The sequence below is a fragment of the Bufo bufo genome, chromosome 3 (genome assembly GCF_905171765.1).
Source record: "Bufo bufo chromosome 3, aBufBuf1.1, whole genome shotgun sequence".
Classification (NCBI taxonomy): Eukaryota; Metazoa; Chordata; class Amphibia; order Anura; family Bufonidae; genus Bufo; species Bufo bufo.
The window spans coordinates 220,567,790-220,588,764 of NC_053391.1; the positions used below are offsets into that span (position 1 = coordinate 220,567,790).

General features: G+C 42.5%; 1 protein-coding gene across 1 annotated transcript in view; it reads left to right on the plus strand.

Annotated features, from left to right (window-relative positions):
* The first annotated feature begins 230 nt into the window (after window positions 1–230).
* Window positions 231–20,975, plus strand: part of SLC26A9 (solute carrier family 26 member 9) — a 98,517-nt gene continuing 77,772 nt past the window's right edge. Inside the window, exon 1 of the mRNA XM_040421845.1 lies at window positions 231–321. The gene's annotated coding sequence lies outside the window, so the exon portion shown is untranslated. The remainder of the gene's footprint in view (window positions 322–20,975) is intronic.

Consider the following 20,975-nt stretch of genomic DNA (forward strand, 5'->3'; position numbering starts at 1 on the left):
GAGGGCTGATGTAAGAACAAAAAGAGGGCTGTTCTGTTCTCCCCACTGCCCCCTCCATTTACTATCCCACCCCCTTCTCTTCTTATCAGTTTTCCTATCTCCTGGCTTAATTCCTGTTATACCATTCGTAATCACTTCTTATATGCAGCCAATCCACAGCTTCTCACTGCTTTCCCCCTCCCCATTTGCCACTGTTTATAAATGAGTCAGTTGAGATCAGTGAGGAGAGCGCTTGCATTTACTTTCTCCCTCTACTTCAAGTACCTCCAGCACACCTTAAAACCTATTGGTGAGATCACACACTGGATACCAGGCTGCCAGGTAAGGGCTCTGCCAGATGCACATTTCTGTAATACTGACCTAGTATATAGATGGACATTTATAAGAGACTAGTGCTATCTTTCAAAGAACATTAATTAACAATTTTCACACTTCTCATGACATATATATTATATATATATATATATATATATATTTATGAAATTATGAAAGTGTTGAAAACTTGATTGCCATTAGAAACATACCATGGAGTAATATTGACTTATGGATTTATTATCAAATTGCTAAATTGACCAGTGTTTAGTGGTTTGCTGTACACTACACTGAATGTATATGGTGTAATATTGAATAAAAGGAAATTAAACGTTCAGAATGAAATGATTTTGCACAGATAAGTCGAACTCATATGGCACACATTTGCACTTTCTTCTTGATATTAAGGAATCAGACCTTTCTAATATAATCCTAGTATGCTGTATCATGTCTTTGTTATACACATCTTACATTGTCTCCTCGTCCTAATGCATAGGCTTAAAGTTATTTTTGTATCACCCTATATAGAGGTAACAAGAGTCACTTCATCTCCTAATACGAGTTTCAGAAGTTTCACTTCCCTGCATGCAGAACACTGGTTTCAGAATAATGTCACTAAGCTTCACTATTAAATTTCATGAGTCTTTACACCTTGTGCTTCAACATAAGGAACTGCGTGTTTTCATCAGTTCTAGTGCTCAAGTCACAGTCACTCCTACCAGACCCATGCGTGGTAAAAGGTTACATATGACATTAATTCACCTGTGACACAAGTTAAATCGTTAGATCAATTCATTCCAGAACTAGATAAAAAGTGATAGGCTAGGAAGGTCAGTCGGACATGCAAACACGGCCTTATGCAATGCATTAATTAGCCTTTTATCACGTCCTAATACAGTAGGCGTCAGGGTATCAGGTTATTTCCGACTTACTTTCTTCAGTCACATGTTCCAGGACCTGAGGACATATTCCTACAATATGTCTTCCAGGCTTTAACCTTTCTCTCAGATCCTATTTGCAAAGATTTTTTGAGTATTTGGACACATACAACCAACAAGCTTTATTATACATGGACTTCATCAGATCCTTTTATGCTATTGTTCTTTCTTTTGGACAACCAAATGTCTACAGCAGGCATGCTCAACCTGCGGCCCTCCAGCTGTAGTAAAACTACAACTCCCACAATGCCCTGCTGTAGGCTGTTCGGGCATGCTGGGAGTTGTAGTTTTGCAACAGCTGGAGGGCTGCAGGTTGAGCATGCCTGGTCTACAAGAATCCCAACAAGGTCATTCATCTCTTCTTAACAGATGCATGACATGTCAGATGTCCCATGGTACATAGACAAGGAGGCAGTTTTGACTCAACCCAACATAATTTTCGATTTCACATTAAAATATGTATCATAAAGAAATAATGGCTATGTGTGCACTAGAGTAAGTTGTGGTTGTCTGATATGGAGGATGGCTTCCACCTGTGTCCAGTAGATGAGTGACAGTCTGAAAAAAAACTTGTCGTTCAAAACTTTATGTATCATTATATAACTCATTATATAAACCATTATCTCATCTGTGATGCCTTGGATTATCTTGAATGTTGGACTTTTTGAAACATTTCTCACACTTTTTGAGGGTTTCTTTTTTGTCCACTTTACAACGAAAAGGTCAAACCATAAAAATGATGCCAAGGTAATTGCTGTAGGCTTGCTTTTTTTCTGCTAGTATCTCCAGTTGGTATTAGCATGGAATACCATTCGTATATTAAGGAGCCAACAAGGATTTGGTGGAACCAGACAAATCTCGCTAGTTGAACACTACTGTAACGTTGCATTTGTACTGTATGCCCTCCATAATGCAACCTGAGTATTTCCAAGGCAAAGAAAAAATTTCTGCTACATTGCCAGCTACAGATAAAAAAATGTCATCTGTGAATATAGTGAGAAAGTGCTTAGGCCAGGATATTCAGATACAGCACAAAGGGTGCAAACTGAGAAAAGAAAAAGTGGTAAATGAGAGAAAAACGGCGCTCATAAGCCGCTTTCACACAAACGTATTTGCAATCTGCATATGGCCTGGATTTTATGTACCGGAATCCACGGCTATTATTAATGAATACGGCTATTGACATGGGAGTATCATTTCGGTTAGTATTTGAAATCCACAGCTTGTCCAAGTTTTGTGTCTGTTTGCCTACAAATATGCATATTACAGTCTATAGGAGTGCATTTAAAAATGCAGGAAGGAGGTAATACACATATAAATCCGGGTGAAATACTGAAGCAATACTGATGACAATAGTGATGATATATCATCCGGAATCCATGCATATTCCAGAGCCAGAATACAGATGGATTTCAATACACTTGTGTGAAAGCAGCCATAGGGTGAGTTAGTAGAATACAGGGGTCCTTGGGGGAAATATTGTGCTCACCTGCTTGTGTTGTGCAAATTTGAGCACAACACCAATATGTGGCGGAGGAGCAGGTATGGGGGTCAGTGCAGCCAATGGTTTTGCTGTCCTTGATGGATGATGGGTGAGGAGTAGAATAACCATCCGAGATGGTGAGAAGTGATGCACCAGAGTGGTCTCACTTTGTATTATTTGCTATTCAGCACAGGAACACATTTCAGGGTACTAGTTCACATTTCTCAAGTCTGGAAATGGAGCACAACACTGCTGAAAGGTAAGTAACAGGAGAAGATGACTGTCCGGTAACTTAGGCTACTTTCACACTAGCGGCATGGACCTCCGGCAGGCTGTTCCGTCGGGTGAACAGCCTGTTGGATCCGTCCTGCCGCTAGTGACCGTGTGCCCCCGGACTGCCGCTCCATCCCCATTGACTATAATGTGCGCGGGGCGGCGTTCCGGCAGAGGTACGGCAGCGCACGGCGAGAGGTTTCTGGAATAAATGTCGGACATGTAGTTTTATTCCGGCTGCCTCTCGCCGTGCACTGCCGCGCCTCCGCCGGAACTCCGCCCCCGCCCCTATTATAGTCAATGGGGACGGAGCGGCAGTCCGGGGGCACACGGTCACTAGCGGCAGGACGGATCTGACAGTCTGTTCACCCGACGGAACAGCCTGCCGGAGGTCCATGCCGCTAGTGTGAAAGTAGCCTTAGATGTCTGGTCCACAGGGTTATGCATTAAGTAAGCAACAAGGCAAGCCTTCTAACGACACTGCTTGTCTGAGCATAACCCCACCTAAGCTTCAGTTCAACATTATATTGTTCTATAGCTCAGACTTCCCATGCCAGATTCATTTGGCAAGTCCTGAGAAGTCCTGACTGATCATAAAGCTGGTCGTAATGCTATATATATGTATGACGGCTTACATCTGTCAACCCCTGCTAAGAGGCGGACAATAGAAGCAAAGGCATCTCACTTCTTAATTAATATACAGATTAGGATACAGACCTCATGTCTTTTTCTACTTTCTTCGCACCTTTTCCAGCAGTTAACGAGTTAGTCAAAATATTTTCTAGGAAGGACTCTCTCAATGTGACTTCAAAACATGACTCAATCTTATCAAGAAGAAAACACTCATAACTGTGGAAAAAGTGATACCGAACTGATATGAAATCAAAAGGAAGTATTAACTCTTCAGTGCCTTCCCTATTGCAATTCTGCGGTCATTTTTCTTTATCGGCAGAAGGTGAAATGTTACGTAGTGAGATGCTAGTTGTTAGACATTGCAAGGATAAAGCCAACATGACTGTATGCAGATAAGGGTGCGCTCACATTGCGTTTGTAGTGTACGTCATCGGTAAACATCGGGAGGACTTCCCGATGTACACCTCCGACGGATGCCTCTAGTGTATGGCACTGTACATGAGTACTTTGTCAAAAGTCTCCCATAGGCTCCCAAGTGAAAAAAACCATCATGAGTAAACTTTTTTACTTGAAATATCTGTAAAGAATAATGTAGTTGACTATGCTATTCTATGCAACAAAAAAGGGACACTGACATAAACCAGCTTGAAGGAGGCCAAAAGGACACTCTTTTGGCCACCACTGGGTGAGAGGAGGGCTAAAGATAGATTTAATATACACATCAGGAGCTTTCATATGCCAAAAGCAAACTGCAAAGCCAGTATACAGGCAACGTATAAAGGACGTTTTCCCACCACAATTAAAAAGAGTTTTACAGGTTTTCCTGTTTGGCATAGATAACATCATAGGTAGCCTTCTTGTGTTCGCATAGAAGTAATGGCTAAGAATGCAGCAGCCATCATCACCACTTTTTATACAATAAAAATAAGAAAATTAGAGCACTGTCTGCACTCTGATCAGTGGTGTTCACACCATGGGGGCAGCCTACGGCTCTTATGAGGTCTCTGTAGAGTGATGCATCACTGGGATAAGCAGCAAGTTCTCCTATACTAGATGGGGCTGTCATTTGATTCTTTGCTTTGGGTTATTCTCACCTGTATGTGTGCCCCTGGCATTGTTAATTGAAGGAGTTGACCAAGATTTTTATATTGATGGTCTATCCTCATGAAGTTGGCACCAGAACTACAAAAGTCCATCCCTTATGTAGTGGGTGGAGATGGTAACTGCAGCTCTGTCCCCTTTCACTTTAATGGAAGCAACACTGCAGTTACCAGCTTCACCTATTACACAATGGACAGAGCTTTGTAACAGCTTCCGACATTGAATCTACAAGGTAACATCAACTTGTATTCAAATGACACAAATAGGGACCAAATGAGCTCAAGGTTTGGACTTTGGATCCTTCAGTGTGCAGAGATTCTGACGCAGTAATGGGCTTTAAAGATCCAGCAGTAGAAACACAAAGCATTTTTGAGCCAATCCTTTGCTGATATTCGTACATATAATATGTTCTTGACAAACAACCTATGAGACTGTATTAATAATTTGAGCAATGACAGGGGGGTCACAATAGCACCCCATAGGTAAATGTAGAATGAGGCTTATGATATGAGTACTTTGGTCTCTACCTTTTCCCCTATTTATTTTCATCCATTCCTTGGTCTCCTAGTAAATTCATATTTTTACTCTTGCCTTCCATTATCTACAGTGATCAGTAACTGGGACTTACTTTCACACTTGCGTTTTGGCTTTCCGTTTGTGAGATCCGTTCAGGGCTCTCACAAGCGGTCCAAAACGGATCAGTTTGCATTCTGAATGGAAAAGAATCTGCTGAGAATGTATCAGTTTGCATCAGTTCATTCTCCATTCCGCTTTGGAGACAGACACCAAAACGCTGCATGCAGCGTTTTGGTGTCCGTCTGATGAAACTGAGCCAAACGGATCCGTCCTGGCACACAATGTAAGTCAATGGGAACGGATCCGTTTTCACTGACACAATCTGGCACAATAGAAAACGGATCCGTCCATTGACTTTCAATGGTGTTCAAGACAGCTCCGTCTTGGCTATGTTAAAGATAATGCAAACGGATCCGTTCTGAACGGATGCAGATGGTTGTATTATCTGAACGGATCCGTCCATGACAAACGCGAGTGTGAAAGTAGCTTCACCTAGTATTTGACTTTGCTTGTTATTTGACCTTGTTTGATTTTGGACTCTCTTTGGTATTTGCTAGTTTGTGACCTTGTCTTTTCCTGCTAACTTTGTCACTAATGTGATCTCCTGGTTTCACTCTGCTGTGAATTTGACTTCGCTTTTGGATTCTGTTCCTGGTTTTTAACCCTCTCTGTCTGACTACTCATTTACCCATTTAAGTTTAGGCCCCTGCACTTAGTCAAGTCAGGGACTGTCACCAAGTTGTGGGCCGCCATTTAGGGCCGATCGTGTAAGTAGTTAAGGACGGTGGTGCAGGGAGAGAACAGGGCTGCACTGTTCCCTATCTTTCATGACACATAAGGTGTATGTAAGGTGACATGGAAAATTTAATATGACCGCATTCTATGTTTTACCATAGAGCCTCATGGTTACCCGTGCTATTTGCATTATGACCTCTCTGCGGCATTACATTTTGCATTATTTCTGTGATGAGACATTACCACATTATTCATGTACTGTGACATCACATGTGCATTATACCTGCATGTGACATTACTGTTTTATATAACTTCAGTATTGTAACAGTATCCCTGCACACATTACTGTGTGTACTATGCCATATAGTCACCTCAATGTGTGCACTATACCTTTGCTGTGACTTAACTGTGTACATTATTTCACAAGTATTACACCACTGTGTACAAGATTACCTGTACTGTAACATCTCTCGGATTTTACGACGCCCTTGCCACTCTCCCTAAAGGGGTTTGGCAAGGGTGGGGAAGGGCCGTGACCAGCCACCAGACACATTTATCTTCATTTACACTAGAAATGAAGCCAGAAATCTTAGCTCTGAGCTGCCGTAGATTTCTGTTTAGGCACACGAACTGCAGGAGGATGCACCCAATGCATGAGCCTCATCATAAATTAGGTGCATCCTCCGGCGGCGCAGGGGAAATCAACACCTGCACAGAAAGCACTGGTCTTGATAAATCTCCCCCGTGGTCTCTTTTTTTTGTCCTGTGGCAAATACTATTTTCTTGCGTCTTCTGATTTCCTTTTCTATGCCAAATAAGTGTCAAGGATTCAATAAGACTGCCCTGGATACCTGGCATTGTCCTGAAATGCAAAACATCTATGATGCCTATCTGATCTCTGACTGCAGACATGGGAACAGGGATAAAAAGTGAGTGACTATACTATGACTATACACATGCAAGTTCCCATTAGGGGAATACAGAGATCAGTAGACCTTAAATGACAGAAGTATGTTTGGAGCACATATGGGTATGCCATTTTTTGATGATAATTATATATATATAAGTAGTCCATCAAAATTCCCAACCTCCCCATAATCCATCCCACAGTGATTAGTTTACCCCCATGCAACCTCGTAACCCTAACTTGTTTTAGTAGAGAATATTCCAGGCTATTCCAGAACATTTTCGTCTTCTGTCAACCATCTTGATTGTAGAAATCACAGCCTGAGTGGCTCTGGTAACTTCATGTCCAAGGATACCTTGAAAGTTGCAAAACATCAAATAGGGGGGGTGCCGGCAAATCATATCCGCAGCTACAGTCATGCAACTTATTAGAACTTGTAAGCAAAATACTGTCGAGCCATCAATGGAGATTTAAGGGTGGGTTAACACACAGCTTTCTTTGGCAGTTTTTGTGACAGTTTTTGATGTAGTTGAGTTGGAAGGGAATGAGAAATATGAAGGAAGGGCTTATACTTTTCCTTCCTGATCCACTTCTGGCTTTTGCTCAAAAAACGACATCAAACTTCCATAAAAAGCTGAGCGTGGCACCACCGTAATACAATTCAAGGAAAATGCGAAGCCCATCGCCCTGCAGATGGGACCAGGGAAGATTGTTTGACAAGAGACTTAAAGGAAGGGTGACCATATTTTGGTTTTCAAAATAAGGCTTTTGAGGCAGGATGGTGTGGGAGGTGTAATTTCAAGTAATTGGTGGCACTTTGTCCATGTGTATGGGTAGGGTGGTAAATACTTGACAAATTCTTTCATAACCTTGTTACTGTGTTAAATAGTGCTACCTGGCTTTCAGTTTTTCCTATGGAGGACATAACTGTAGCAGAGGCCTGGCTGCAATGAGATACAAACTGTGTTACATACAGATGAGATGGAAATGGACGGTGTGTTCTAACTTCTGCTGACCTTCATTTTATAGAACACTATGCATCCAACAAGATGAAGATCAGCGGAACACTCCACCGGCTATTTACATCTCTATATAACATGGCCTGCATCTTGCCATACAGTCTGTATTATATACAGATGAGACGGAAATAGATGGGTTGTTCTAACCTCTGTTGATCTTCATTTTGGATGCATGGGGTGTTCTGCAGCCTACTGCAACCAGTCCACCGTGCATCAGCCACCAAAGTTATACAGATCAAACCCCAAATAGATAAGCCCATACATTTATACAGACCACAAATTCATTCGTATACCAGATCAGACCCCAAATTCATACAGACCCCAAATTAGACCCAAAATTCATACAGACAGCAGATCAACCCATAAATTTATACGAAGCCAAGATCAGAACCCAAATTCATATAGACTTCAGATCAACCCATACATTTATACAGAAACCAGATTAGACCCCCAAATCAGCTCCCAACCTCATACAGACCTCAAATCAGCCTCCAGGTTCATACAGACCACAGATTAGCCCATACATTTATATAGACCCCTGCGACAACACCTGCAGAAGAGGTCCGGGGAGCGGTGAGTAAAGCTAATATTCACAGCTCACCTGTCCTCCTGTCCTCTAAAACTACATTCACACAACAGAGAAAAAATGTCTATGGAAAAAAACAAATGAATTCAATTGACTTTTAATATTGCGACCCCTGTGGTGCCCTTTCTATACAAAATGTCCCCCATATTGCCCCCTGGACACCAACTCCCCCTCCACAGTGCCACCAGTGTGATTACTGCCGCCTTTAGTGGCCCCTAGTATTTTGAATGCCCCCATTACTGGCCTCTATTACAATGTAAAGGTGTGGACAACCCTGAGATCAAAAAAGAATAAATCATTGCTATGCCCCGAATGGTACAAATAAAAAAATGATGGTATATAGAAGTGACCACTGCAGTCAATCGCTACGCTCAGCATAATACTGCTGAGACTGCTGGTATCCAGGGAAACAGGGGAGGGGGTAACACCTTTAAATCACCCTTGGCCTCTTTACCCAATCTTGACCCATAACAAAAAACACAGACAACTGTGTCACTTTATTGCTGAGTGGTGATCGGCCACAGCTTCTTAATTAAAGCGGCAAACCTTAATAAACCATAATATCGGAGCGGTATGCCAAAAGCTGGACTCCCAGCGGGCAAGTTAAATCGTAATCATCAGAGCGGTATGCCAACCGCTGGACTCCCAGTGGGCAAGTACGCCATCTGCTACCATCATATCTCCGCTGTACTCAAATGCCGCCACGGAGGAGACCCGTTCTCCCAATGGGGCTCCGACCACCACCCAGCAGAACCGAGTCTGTTTAAACCCTTCCTACAGGCCGGAAAATGAATTGCCCCGACTAACATCCAAGAGGAAGACGCCGTCAGGTCCCATTAAAAACCAAGGCCAATAAGATAATGGGTTGCATCAAAAGGGGTATAGATGCCCGTGATGAGAACATAGTCCAACCACTTTTCAAATCACTAGTCAGACCCACATGGAGAGCTGTGTACAGTTCTGGTCTCCTGTGAACAAGGCAGACATAGCAGAGCTGGAGAGGGTTCAGAAGAGGGAACTAAAGTAATGACTGGAATGAGGGAACTACAGTGCCCTGAAAGATTATCAAAATTAGGGTTATTCACTTTAGAAAAAAGACGACTGAGGGGAGATCTAATTACTATGCATAAATATATTAGGGGACAGTACAGAGATCTCTCCCATCATCTACATATTTATCCCCAGGACTGTAACTGTGACGAGGGGACATCCTCTGCGTCTGGAGGAAAGAAGGTTTGTACATAAACATAGAAGAGGATTCTTTACGGTAAGAGCAGTGAGACTATGGAACCCTCTGCCTGATGAGGTGGTGATGGTGAGTTCACCAAAAAGTTCAAGAGGGTCCTGGATGTATTTCTGGAGTGTAATAATATTACAGGCTATAGCTACTAGAGAGGGGTCATTGATCCAGAGGACTGTAACCCCTACACTATATATCTTCCCGATAACGGTCATTAACTACCGCCCCTTGATCTATACCTTTGTATTGTATTCATAACGCCTTCCCATATATGGCCCAGAACAACCCACCCACCACCCTACTACCAACTTCCTGAAAAAGACGGGGATCATCATATGTCAGGACATATGAGGTCCTGAGCTACGGAATAGACAAGGGGCATTACCACAGCGCGGGTCACCAGCATCACTCCGCCCTCGGTGCAACTCTATACCAACCACTTCCGGAAGAAGTTATGACCACCTGAATTCCTGGATCCCTTTCCAAAAGACTTCCACCTCTTGAAAAACAAGGAGCTCCCACCGGGCCTGTGTTCCTCTCTCCGTACCGCACAGAAGATATATAAAAGGCCAACCATCAAACCACTGAACGCCACGAACCTGAAAGAAAAAACAATTAGCCCCAGCTTCAACACACAAAAGAGGATTGTATAACTAGCCACAAAATACTTATATTTCATCCCAAAAATTAGCTGTATCAGCTGTGAAAGTGAATGGAAGACGAGCTGTAGTACACCAAAATGTCCACTACAGAGTGGATGGAGCCTTCTGGTTTTGCATGTTTTCAGTGCCAGTAGCAGCCAAAAACAGCTGATTTGCAGAGGTGCTAGGTTTCAAACCCCCACCTATCTGATATTGATGACCAGGAGCATAACTACCATAGCGGCCGACCATGCGATTGCTATTGGGCCCAGGGCATAAGGGGACCCAGTCTTAGTTGGGATTATTTATCTCCTCTTCCCCTGGGGGTGAAAACTTGGTCAGGAGTCTACCTTCTAAAAGAACAACTTTTAGCAAATGAAGCAGTGGACAAATGGCCCAAGGGTCATTGAAAATGGTTTAGGCAGCAACCCTTCTCTCCTGTGTGGGGGGCCTGGTTTGATCCTTGCTATGGGGCCCTTACTTCTCTATGTAGCCACTGTTGATTACCTGTTTGGAGGACAGATCAATATCAGCTGGGTTATCTCTTTAAGCAAGATTTTAACCAAGAGAATTCAGAGTCCTAATCAGTGACTGACTGCTATCTCTGTAGGTCCTGTAAAACAGGAAGGCTGTCAATCACTGATCACTGAGCACAACCACTCATTGGACTACTAAGCATAGAAACAGCAAGGATTTAAAGGAAAATATTGGTCTTAAGGGTACTTTCACACTAGCGTTGTTAGAATCCGGCAGGCAGTTCCGGCAACGTATAGCCGTATACAAATGGAAAGCTTTTTTTTCGGATCCGTTAGACGGATCTGGTGAAATACCAGATCCGTCTCATCCGGTATCATCCGGAATAACGGATCCGGTATTTACATTTTTTCAAAGATCAAAAGACCAACCCACTCCTCCTATATCCCGGCGCATGCACAGACTGGAAAACTGGATCCGGCGATGCGACAATTTCCGGAACACTTGGCATTAAAACATCTCTATGGAAATTAATGCTGGATCCGGCAAGTGCGGTATTGTTCGAGGATTTTGGCCAGAAAAAATACCGCAGCATGCATGTATTTTATGCTTTCAAATACCGTAAAAGGGACGGAACGGAAGACATCCTGATGCATACTGAATGGATTGCTTTCCATTCACAATGCATTCGGACAAAACTGATGTGTTTTTTTACGGTATTGAGACCCTTTACCGTATTTCAATACCAGAAAAGAGTAACGTTAGTGTGAAAGTACCCTAAAACTGATTCTTCTTCTATAAAACTACATATCAATCAGCCCAGTTCCTCCTGCTCTATAACCCATATATACAAACCAGCAGTTCCAGGTTCGCAGGTTCCCTTTCCAAAATATGCTTTGTGAAAGGAAGAGGTTGTCCCTGCTGACTTGTATCTGGTGAAATGCAACAATTGTTTAATACAAAAAGCGCTGGCTCCTTGCCAATGCTGTTATGTGCTCTAGACCACAGTGACATAGTAATATGATGTCATATGTACACATTGTCTAATGGCAGCCCTGGAGCAGCCAGAATTTTGTAAGCTGAGTTCCTAATAAGAACAATTGGGCTCTAACTCAGCATAACAATACATTATGTATTCATTGTTACCCCGAATGGTTGGTCTGGCCCTGGTTTGCACTAAATGCAAAATTTAACAAATCCAAGTGAGCATACTGTATACCTTTTTGATTCTTAGACATATCTGAAACCATAACATGACCAGACAGACAAAAAATGATGTCAGCATTACATAGAAAACACACCTATACTATACCTAGGACCGTAAAAAAGAAAACAAACTGCAAAATTCTAGAAAACAGAAATATCATTTTTGGCTAATATGTGTCAACAGTATCTTGCACTATAAGCTGCAGTAATACATGACTTTGATTATTTTCCCCCGTTTCCCCACTGTGCTGATATACATTGTGAGTACTACCGTGCATGCGCACAGGAGTTCTCTCTATTATGCTGGCATGGTACAGCAGCCTGGACTGTGTATTTCAGCACACCTTTGGGTGCTGATAGTGAGAAAATGGGGGCAGTAGAAAAAAATAGAGATCTGAACTCCTTATTTGCAGTAGTACTCGTATTACCTTAGATGGTCCAAAATGTGGTGACAAATTCCCTTTAAATTCCTGTGTTGAATCGGGGCATGTTATTGAAGTAGGTGGTAATTTAACCTTAAGATATTTGAAATCTTCGAACAGTATTTTTCTTGGACAAGTAACCATTGAATTCCTAAAGTTATCTTACTGTACTTTACGTGTAAATGAAGGGGTAACGTCATGGAGTTAAGAGAGTTGGCTACAAGAGGACACTTGTGTTTCATTGGGAAACATTTCAGTAATCCAGAAATAGGAGCCGCTCCCAGGAGAGTATAACATAGGGACGTACCCTTAACAAAAAGACAAAGCAAAAGGCTTGTTATGCACCAAGGAAACTTAGTCTTTGTTTGACAAAATAGAGTACCAACAGATGTTAAAAAATGTGGCAGACAGACAGACATACAGATAATGTAATTCCCCTTTACAAGAGATCCAAGTGACAAAAGGAACATACTAAATGGGGCATAAAGCCAAGGGAAACTAACATATAAAAAAACAACAAAAAAGTACTTGAAACCCCAGTTCTTGAAGATAGATTATTTTTAGATCCTAATGGGCAAATATGTTAAAGGAGGTTGTGTAGTGTAGAAAACTCATTTAAAATATCCTGTAATAGAATTCTTAGTTAATATAAGGGGGTTTGCATTCAAGAACCTTGCAGATCAGGCATGAGAGGAGATGTGAAGAACCCAGCACATCTGTACATTACACAGGCAGCCCATTGATTTCAATGTGCACTGAGCAATGTTTCAATTTCACTGTGGTAATATTAATTAAAAAAGGATTGTCCAAAATGCAGAACTGCTTTAACCCCTTGATGGCACAGTGTTTTGGGCATTAAATGGGTAATCTCAGAATGATAACTTATCACATATCCACGGGTGCATTGTTGCTAAGGGTACTTTCACACTAGCGTTAGAGGAATCCGGCAGGCATGATGCATACTGAACGGATTGCTTTCCATTGAGAATGCATTAGGATAAGGCCTCATGCACACGGCCGTTGTTTTGGTCCGCATCCCAGCCGCCGTTTTGGCATCTCGGATGCGGACCCATTCACTTCAATGGGGCCGCAAAAGATGCGGACAGCACTCCGTGTGCTGTCCGCATCCGTTGCTCCGTTCAGTGGCCCCGCTAAAAAAATATAACATGTCCTATTCTTGTCCGCGCTTTGCGGACAAGAATAGGCATTTATATTAAAGGCTGTCCGTGCCGTTCCGCAAATTGCGGAACGCGCACGGATGCCATCCGTGATTTGTGGACCGCAAAACACAACACGGTCGTGTGCATGAGGCATAAAACTGATGCGTTTTTTTCTGGTATTAAGCCCCTATGACGGAACTCAATACCGGAAAACTTTAACGCTAGTGTGAAAGTACCCTAAGATCTCTAAAAACATTTTTGGTTTTGGAAGTCAATGGACTGTGGCACTGCAAATACCAGAATAGGAATGTTCGATCTGCATTTACTTTGTTTACTTCCTTCTCTAACACATACAGTAAGTGTCCCAATGTATAATTATATTCAAGACAGGCACTCCTCACTTGCAATCATCCAGAATAAATGTACCTTCTATACAAACATTTCTTATGCAACCATTACATTCTTCTACATATTAATTAAAAACAAACTACATTTAAAAAAAGCATAACCCCCCAAAAAATAATGAAATGAGGAAATATCTTTATCTCTATCAGTGTGACACTAATACAAATATTAGATCCGTATAACTCGCTGCAGATAAAACACGCTTATATAAATTGAGACAATTGTATCTGATGCACATACAGTGGTAGTGACTGATTTTGGGCTGTGTATGTGTTATTCCTGATGGAATTTGTACGAATGTGGATAATGGAATAAATGTCTTTCATATAAACAGCCCAGAATCACGATTATGTTTTTTCTAGTCACTCAAAGAATATTTTTTTGTTAGATCAACAATTCTTCTTTTAATAATTCCACCGTTTATCCATATGATGGTTTATGATGTATTCAGTAGGTAAATATTCAATGTCCACTAGTAGTTGTGGTATAGCACATATGGTCGCTTTGAAGTATCCGCCAGTTAGTTGTTATTTTCACATGGATGTATAGTGTCCACCATTAATGTCTAGGTACCACACTTGTATAGTGAGTATACCATATGGTAATTGATAGGTAAGAATGTCCTCAATTAATGTTCACATAGCACTTTGATTAATGATCATATATCGCTTTCCACAGAATAGGCATGTCCACCTTTAGATATCGCTAGTTAGTTTTGGTATTGATTATAATGATTGATATTGTAAAGGGGGAATATTAATCACCAATATTTATGCGAATATTGATAATTAATATTCATAAACAGGAGGAGCCGTCTATTGATGACTCCGCCTATTTATACCTTTATATAACAATAATACAATACTTTCACTATACTTTACGCTAATCACTAGACTAGCTGCATGCGCCTTACTGAACTAACTATCACCAATAACTACACGTTACACAGATAGTTACAAGTAAAACAAGATATTTATTAATACCTAGTACACTACACACGCAATACACTAATACAGCACTAAATATACAGTACTAAACTACCCTACACGGTTCCCAAATTCCACCCACAATCTAACTATACAATACACACACACACAAATATTAACAGCCCACCTGGTTCTATTTACTATCCCTACGGGGTATGACGAGGGTTAACGGTGGTCTTGCAGGGGTGTATGCAGACCACAGACTCAAATATGGTAATAGGGGTGAGGTACAGTGGGGGATGAACAGGGTTAATCAGGGATATCAATGGAAGGGTAATCAGGGGCACAACCAGGGCAAGGGTTAATCAGGGACAAGGGTAAATCAGGGGCACAACAATGTAAGAGTTAATCAGGGGAAACAAGGGAGTAGGGGTATGGATGTATCAGGGGTTACAGGGTTAACAAGGAGAGAAATCGTTGGTGGGATAGCGGTAGGGGATCAGGGGATTAAGGGTTACTTAAGGTAAATCGTTAGTGGGATAGTGGTAGGGGTCAGGGGTATAAGGGTTAATATCGTTGGTGGGATAGGGGATAATAAAGGGGGTGATACTTAAGATATAGTTGCTCGTTCTTCCTGGGGTTTGCTCGTTCGTCCAGGGGTGGTCTCCTTATGGGGGGCGGCACGGCTCTTCTCCCTTAGTGCAGGGCCCGCCGGATATTTATCTCCGGCGGCCCGCACTGCCGCACCGCCCCCACCATTGGAGACACGTGGGCCGGCGCAGTGAGATGACGTCACTGCGCCGGCCCGTGCGTCTCCTGAACGAGCGCATCGGGGCCGTGCTACATGCCAACAGGCGGGAGAAGCCTTTGATCTCCCGCCTGTAGCACTCTGCATTCCGGCCAGTGAGATGTTAATTTCGCTGCCGGAATGCACATAATAGAAGGAGGGGAGGCTTCTCTCTTCCTTCTATCATGTATAATTATCTCCAGCAGCACTGGAGATAATTACAACAAAGGACTCGGATTCTGTTGAATCTGAGTCCTTTGTAGTTATCAGGATGACCGGACCTTAGTCCGGTCATTCTGATGCAATCAACCAGACTGCATCTGTGCGAATGCTTGGGGCACATTCACACCGATGCACCTGGTTTCAGGTATAGGGAGGGGGGGAATAGATATATATTATAAGGAGGCATAGAAGGGGGCACAGTTATGCATTCTAAGGGGGCACAAATATATAAAAAGGGGCACAAGGGACCTATAAAGGGGCATATATTTCCCACAGGGGCCACCATGAGCCCCTTTGGGCCACTACGGGCATATGTGCACAGATGCTGGGTACATCTGCGCACCTCATCCCGTGATGGGGCATTCAACGTATGCATATATACCATACATGCATGCACGTGTTTGCATGCACGCATGGACATATATGCATACGTCTTCAACCCTTCCTCAACAGATATCACTTACTTACTGTTGGTTGATATCATCCATAAATCGTGGCGTCCCACGAAGTGGATAATTAAATAGCCATTCATTGGTGGTTAGAGTGGATATTGATACCTGTCTGGTAGTATACCTCGCACGGTCTTGCTGCGCGATCCTCCTCCAGTCTCGGCATCCCACGTGTTGCCGGCGTGTGTCGTGGTCAAGCGCGCTGGTATTGATCTATAAGCTTCTTCATATAGTGCAGGTATTGCAATATTTATGGAGAGCTCCACAATCCTTTATAGAAGTATTTATCTTACGTGGGCTGTAGGTTCTGCAAACATAGTTAATAGTCCCAGATGCGTTTTGGAGTAAATATAACTCCTTCCTCACTCAATTAAGTGAGGATTCTCAATTCTAGTCACTCAAAGAATTATATTCTTTGAGTGACTAGAAAAAACATAATCGTGATTCTGGGCTGTTCATGTAAAAGACATTTATTCCATTATCCACATTCGTACAAATTCCATCAGGAATAACACATACACAGCCCAAAATCAGTCACTACCACTGCGTGTTTTATCTGCAGAGAGTTATACGGATCTAATATTTGTATTGGTGTCAGGGGCGGATTAAGTGCATGATAGGGCCGGGGCTGTCTAACCAACTTGGGCCCCCCCCCCCCCTCCATTTTGGTTTAGTTTTTTTTTGTAAAAATAGATTTCTCAATTTTTCCATCAACCTCCTCATCCTGGTGTCCCCACAGTGTCATCCTGCTGCCACTCAAATACTGTGCCCGTTGTGCTCCCCAATGTCCAAGGTACTATACTGCTTAAAAAATAGTGACCCTAATAGACATAATTGGAGTCATTTATCAAACTGGTGTAAAGTAGAACTGGATTTCCAAAAGAGCTGTCAAATATGAATGGTGGAATCTGATTGGCTGCTATGGGCAACTAAGCCAGTTCTACTTTACACCAGTTTGATAAATTACCCCAAATGTTCCTATAGTGTCCACAGCAGCTATAATGTCCCCTAGAGACCCCCAGTAATAATACCACCCTCTATTGTGCTCCAGGCAATAATCCCTGTATAGTGTCCCCAAAAATAATAGAATTGCCCCTAATAGAACAGTGCCTCCCCAATAGCAACACCCCCATATAGTAATTCCCACCACACTGCCCCCACATAGTAATCCCCCATAGTAATTTGCCCCCACACAGTAATTTCCCCCAAACTGCCCCCATATAGTAGTTTGCCCCCACACAGTAATTTCCCCTACATAGTAATTTTCCCCCACACAATAGTTTCCCCCACACTGCCCCACATAGTAATTTGCCCCTACATAGTAATTACCCCACATAGCAATTCCCCCCACACAATAGTTTCCCCCACACTGCCCCCACATAGTAATTTGCCCCCACATAGTAATTACCCCACACTGCCCCACATAGTAATTTCCCCCACACAATAGTTTCCCCCACACTGCCCCCACATAGTAATTTGCCCCCACATAGTAATTTGCCCCCACACTGTCCCCACATAGCAATTTTCCCACACTGTCCCCACATAGAAATTACCCCACACTGCCCCCCACATAGCAATTACCCCACACTGCCCCCACACAATACTTTCCCCCACATAGTAATTTGTGTAATTTCCCCCGCCGCAGTATGTGGGCGTTCGGGTCGGCGTTGGGCCCCCCAGCGGTGCTGGGCCCGGGGCTGCCGACCCGAACGTCCCTATTGTAATCCGCCACTGATTGGTGTCACACCGATAGAGATAACAATATTTCCTTATTTCATAATTTCTTTATATTTTTTATATTTTTTTGGGTTATACTTTTTTTTAAATGTTCTTTGTTTTTAATTAATATGTAGAAGAATGTAATGGTTGCATAACAAATGTTTGTATAGAAGGTACATTTATTCTGGATGATTGCAAGTGAGGAGTGCCTGTCTTGAATATAATTTTACTTATTACTATTGACGGGGTGAATCAATTTGACAGAGCACCATATCCATGATTACAAGTAGGTGAGCCGCTAAAACCAATTTATTTGATATAAAGTTTCCCAATGTAATAACTTCTGAGCATTAACATCTCAAGGCCACATACACAGCCTTAACAGCAAACCCGGGGGTTTGAGGTTGTGTATACTGGTCAAATATTTTTATGCTGATTGATTTGATTGGATTGTTTTTTTATTTTTGTGTTAGTGCTAAATGTGATTTTTCAATATAGAATTCTTTCATGAATTGAAGAAAAGTCCCTGCAGGGAAATAATCATTTCTTGCTGCCTAGTATAGACACGACTTGCAATAACTAAAAGAAGTCTGTCAGCAGTTCTGGATCCTCAAAACCGCTGACAGAGCTATGTAGGAAAAAGGGTGTGCAGTGTATACATATATACAGTTGTGTTCAAAATAATAGCAGTCAGGCATCACTAACCTGATCAATCACTGTTTTTGGTAGAAATAATATTTCTACAAGGCAAATAATTTACTAGCAGGTGTAGTAGAGTAATAGAAACCCAACAGACCCAACAGTCATGACATGCATGCTGCTGATTCTCTGTAATTCAATCACTTATTGAAAGGGGCATGTTCAAAATAGTAGACCCTCAAGTGAATGGGTCTGAGATGCAATATCAAGCACAGCCACTATCTAATAGACAATGCAGTGCTCGGTCAGCTGCAAGCACTGCTGCCATTTCAAACAGTTGATCGGCAGGGGTGCCTGGAGTCCGATATCGATTACCTATTCTGAGGATAGGTATTCAATAATAAACACCCAGAAAACCCCTTAAAAGAGGACCTTTCATCTGTTTTACTTATAGGAGCTAAATACCTGCACTTGCAGGGTACCCCCCGCTGATGCTGCCACCCGTTTTTTTTTTTAAACATAGCTCCTACGCCCCGCTGCACCCTCCTGAAGTTTTCACGCTCAGTATGCTAATACCGAGCATCGGTACAGGGAGGAGGAGACGCCAGGGTTTCTCAATGGGCGTCTTATTCTCCTTGGCTGTGGCGCGATGCAATCACAGCGGAAAGCGTCACAGCCAGGGAGGAAAACTTAGCATACTGAGCGCGAAAAATTCAGGGGGGTGCAGCGGGGCGTAGGAGCGATGTTAAAAATATAAATAAATGGGGGTACCCTGCAAGTACAGGTATTTAGCTCCTATAAGTAAAACAGATGAAAGGTCCTCTTTAAGTTAAGGATATATTTACAATAGCGGTCAGCCAAACACACATTCGACCCACAACTATTCCTCCTGACCTCTCCATATACATGAACTCTTGGATCAGCTGTGCATGTGTGTGTTCTGAGTGGGGAGAGGGGAATAAGCCTCTGCCAGACACCTCTGGTGGCATCATATCTCCCATAAGAACAAATTATAGGACATGTTGAAATCCAGCATGTATGACCTTTTTCCCAAGGGATTTCAGTCTACTGTGTATAGTCAGCTTTACACTATGGACTACATAAAGAATTTTTACAACAAATAACTCATCTGTACCGTATGTTTAAAGAATTTGATTCAAAGGCTAATTTTTGACAGACTACAACAGCGTCCACCATCAATTCCTGAAGGAATACTTATGATGTGCTTTGTAGTATTTCTAGTGTGTTTTAGTATTTCTAGTATTTTAAAAACTAAAGGGTTTTTAGATTTTTTTTTTTATGATGACCTTTCTTCTGGATAGGTCATCCGTATCCGATCGGTGAGGGTTGGATACCCAGGACCCCCCATCCCCCGATCATCTGTTTGAGAAGGAAGTGGCACTTGCAGTAGCAGTATTACAGTATTGCCTAGGCGGTGTGACTTCACGTTCATCGGTCACATGCCTAGGCGCAGCTCAGCCCCATAGAAGCACAGCCGCTCTACAGTATACACTGTACGGCGCTGTGCCTGGTAAGCTGAGAGAAGGCTGTGGTGCTACTTTTCAAACAGCTGATCGGCGGGGAGGAAGGATGGGTCATTAGTAAATAACTGATGGAAACCCCTTTAAAGATTCATATACACCTTCAATAGCTGTTGGCTCCTTCAGCCTTCTGCTATCTTTCTCAATTTCTCCATACATATACATGCTTGGCCCAAGTGGTGCATCACACATGTGCAGTACCCCAGAGCTGGGGGTACTTGCAAATTGTTTAGTGTTTAATGCTTTTCATGCTATGTAATTTCATTTGATGCTCTGTATACCCAGTATGGTCATGTATGGAAGTGACAGATTTAATAAACTCTGGCACAACCACTGCATGAGGCTTGGGTGTGGATCCCAAGTCCTCCCCCAGATCAGTCTAGAGAGTTCCAGTGAGAGGAGGAAGAGTAAGGAAGTAACTCCATGTACTCCACTCCTCACAGGACTGTACTAAAGTTACAGAGAATCCCCTTCTCAGAAAATGATCTATTGAGAGAAAGATCTCACCATTTCTACAGTACTCAAGATAGAAAGAGACAAGAAGGTCCAGAAATCTGCATGGCTGAGCATTGGAGTCATAC